Raw genomic sequence first — 4,111 nt, 5'->3', positions numbered from 1 at the left:
GTTGGGGGATGTCAAAGTGGTGTTGAGCTCGCGGCAGAGAAGGTCAGTATTTGCAATATAGCATCTATATGTTAGGAATTGCAATCTATTAAAGTGATGCATATAATCTATTTATGTGCAGAGTGTGCATGGTCTCAATGCTTAATTGAGGTTAGGTTGGTGGATAAGCGGTGATGCTCATGAAAGACCAGGAAGCTTGGAGAAGGTTTCACAGCTTTATCCACACCTCCTAAATCTCTCACTACCAGCTCCCTTATCTACTTCCTATGTCTCATGTGCATCATCTCTCCATTAAGGTGACCATTTTTTTCCTCTGAGTTCTCTCAAGTTTCTTTTTGCTAACTGTATTCTTGGATTCTTCAAATTTTGAGTTTTCTCCCTGTATTTCAAATATAACTGAAATCATGCAGCTGCGAATGTCATTTTTGTAAATTCTATTGACTTAATTTCCCCATCTCTAACTTCTTTTTTTTGGCAAGCTACAAATCTAAACTTTAAAAAGGCAATTGAAGCTATTACAGTCCAGTGAACGGTAAGAAGTTGATGGGAAATCTCTAGGCTTTTACTTCAGGAGTTTGGCTTTCAAAATTGTGTTCATGTTCATAGGGTTCACCTGGAAAGGTTTTTTTTTTCCTTAAGATTTGACACTAAGAAACATTTTTTCTAAAGATTTTCCACCAATAAAAAAAGCTTCTTCCACAATATAAGCCATTGCAGTGAAATGTGTAGTCATTATAGGTTTAGAGTTTCAGGTTGTATTTGAAAATTATTTAATTGGAATATTTAATCCTCTTTTTTTCCTAATTCTTGCTAAATCTACTAAGAAGTATGGGCATTCAGATTCATGTTTCACACATTTATCTCTGTGTTCTCACTTGCTGCAGACTCCCTTTCCATTTTCCTGCACGAGGGAGGGATTTGAATAAAGGGTCTATTGACATTGTGGCAATCCCTTTCATAAGGATGTACCTCCATTATCTTTTTATTTTCAAAGATGTTTTTCTTAAACTCAAATGTTTCTGACTTGAGGTGTTGCAACTTTTAATGAAGAAATTTGTTTGTACACTTTTAGCCTTGCTTGAAGAATAGTATTTTGTTTGTTCTTCCTTGCGGGTTGAATGTCGGTAACTAATGGGAAGTCGATGATGAAGTTTGAGATTTGGTGCATTCCAAAAAGAAACCATGTTTGATGAAAGCAAGCTAGGAATAGAGCCTTATGCAATTCAGGTGTAAGTTCTGAAGACCTTGAGAGCAATTGAAGGTGAAACAATAGCAGTATCAAATGTACAAATTATTTAGTGACTCAGTCAGTCAAGGGCCATTTATTCTAAGGTAAGTTCTTCTTTTCAATGTGAAATGCAAATACATACTCCATAATAAAGTTATAGGAATATTTATGTTAAAAACCTCTTCTGACTCAGATTGTTTACCATTATTGATCAAATTCTCTTTGAAGGTAGGATATTCCGTTGAAGAAGTAGAAGAGGTGAAGGCATTTGTTCCAGAGTCTGTTCGGGAAAAGCGAAAGGGAAGAGGGAAGAGGAAGAGTGGAAAAGTAGGAGCTCGAAGCTGCTAAGAAGAAAAGAGTCGAGAGTCGTACACTGATCTACAGCAAGGCTAAGTAGTATGCCAAGGAGTGCAATGAGCAGGAAAAAGAATTGATTTGATTGAAATGTGAGGAAAAGCTGAAATGTTGATTTTATGATGATCCTAATGCTAAGCTCTTATTTTTATTTGCATATGTGGTATTAATCCCATGCATCCTAAGACAAGGAGGATCTTGCAACTATTGAGATTGAGACTGAATTTTGGTGAGACCTTATCCATTAGATCATGACTATTGGGCCTCATTTTAATGAGGCAAACAACCTTCCTTTGGCCATTTAAGCTAAAGGTTTTTTTGGCGCGCTTAAAGAAGAAGAGGAACCACTATGTTGAAGGAGGTGATGCCGGGATCAAGAAGAATTATGTCAATGTGCTAACCAGTGCATGAATTAAGCAGTGGCAATGTCTAGAGATTGGCTTTAGAACAAGATTAGACATTTTCATATTTGAAAATAGCACTTTGCTGGCTTTTAAAAATTATTTTGCTACCATTGAATTTTTTTTCATATTTTAGGTTTAAGTGATGAGTTTCATTTGATAATATATGTTTATGAACATTAATAATATAAATATGAAAACTATTGGCTAGAATTCATTTTTAAATGGTCAAAGTTCATTGATGTAATGACAAATCATAATAAAATTAGGAAAAAGAAACAATGATTAAATGTGTTATATAATGAATGAAAAACCAATAAAAACTTTAATAACTAAAAATAAGAATTAAAGGTTTATCCCCAATTTTGTAAATTTTGTTCACCCGCTTCCTAATTGATTTTTACAAATCAGAAAAATATCTTTATTTTGATTGAACTTAAAAATAATGTAACTATTCTTAGTGGTTACATATTATGAATAAAAAAAACAACAGAAAAATTTATTAAAATGTATTAAGTCTTAAACCTTCATATTAATTTTCCCTATTTATTTTCTTTTATTTCAGAAAATTCATCAAGTAAATCATTATTCTCAATGTTCCAGATGAAAAAAGTAAGGATTTTCTCATGGCCTATTATTAATTAATATATGTTACTTCAAATCTGCATATTAAATTATTATATATATAAAATTAATTTTATTTTTAATTCATAAATTATCTTTTTTTTTGTTACATCATAAATTATATTTGGATAAACAAAACAAAAATAGCATAGATTCTTAACGAATTCATGTGATTAATAAAACGTATATCTCTCATGCATCACACGAGTCACAAAGAAATGGGTGTGACTATCAATCGAGCATTTAGAAAACAAGTACAAAAAATAAAAATAAATTAGTAACTCTAAAAAACAAAAACAATCATTCACTAATAAAATCATACAAATTTATGATTTCATATATCTAAATTAAATTCAATTCTCTTAATCTATTAAATATCTTTTAAAAAAATACAAATTTTATAAAAAAACATACAAAAAAAAAAATTTAATGTCCCCGTGCATCGCACGGGTAAAAGGACTAGTAAATATATAAATATGTAACAATCAAGGTTGAATCACTTAGGACTCTTAGTGATCATAAATAAAGACGTTTTCACAAGTGCCAAGACGATCAAGCCAAGTGGTGCACTTAGTACCCTCCAATTTCTTTCTGCCACGGAAAGCTTCTTCAAGATTGCAGTCCACTTTTCCCACAACAGAGCAGGTCGGATGAAGATGAAACCAACATTCATAAAACTTATAGTATTATTTTCCATTATAGTTTTGATCATCATCATTAGTGCCATATGGATGATAATTAGGCCACCAAAAGGACCGACGACAAAGACTCGAAGTGGTGGTGGTGGAGGAAACCACAACAATTTTCAAGATGGAGTGATGATAGGCGTGATCATTGGGGGCATAGGTAGTGGTATAGATGCTGGTCATGGGCATGCAGGTGGTGGTTGTGGAGGTGGGGGGTGTGGAGGTGGAGGATGTGGTGGTGGTGGAGAATGAGGAGGCACCTTTTAATCATAAAAGGATTTCATATTTATTACTATTTTTTTGAAAGGGATTCATTATATGTTGATCTTATTAGCTAGGACGTAAAACATGACAGATGCTCTTAGTTATTGACTATTCTACAAAATTTTTATTTGATTATGCTACTCCTTTTGGTGAACTTTGTTTATTGTTTTGTATAATGGTTTCCGATATTGCATATCTATCTATCTTCCATCCATCCATAATCCATAATCCATCTGGTCTGATATGGGCGAATCAATGTATCTGACAATTGGGCTGACCAAACTTATGTACCAAATGGGCCGGGTAACCCATGGTCCAACCGGACTAAAACCCAAGCTATAAATAACAAGCACCGCCTAAGCGGTGGGGGACCTATCATTTCACGCATTTTTACTCGTTTGTTTACTTCTTGTTTGCTCTCTAGTTTGATTAGTCCTATCGGCAGTTCCATACCGGAACATTGGCGCCCACCGTGGGGCCGAAGGATACTTTCCTAGGCTTCATTTTTCACTGTAATGGTGACTCGATCCGGTGCGAACGGAGAGAGGAATCAT

At 33.9% G+C, this 4,111-nt stretch overlaps 1 long non-coding RNA gene across 1 annotated transcript; it reads left to right on the top strand.

Moving 5' to 3' along the window:
• The first annotated feature begins 302 nt into the window (after positions 1 to 302).
• Positions 303 to 2,196, top strand: LOC130715601 (uncharacterized). The gene is made up of 2 exons (XR_009011705.1): positions 303 to 1,332; positions 1,457 to 2,196. It is a non-coding gene; the product is annotated as an uncharacterized LOC130715601 (long non-coding RNA).
• The last annotated feature ends 1,915 nt before the right edge of the window (positions 2,197 to 4,111 follow it).

Source organism: Lotus japonicus, chromosome 4, assembly GCF_012489685.1.
Source record: "Lotus japonicus ecotype B-129 chromosome 4, LjGifu_v1.2".
Classification (NCBI taxonomy): domain Eukaryota; kingdom Viridiplantae; phylum Streptophyta; class Magnoliopsida; order Fabales; family Fabaceae; genus Lotus; species Lotus japonicus.
This window is presented reverse-complemented; position numbering and strand designations above follow the sequence as displayed.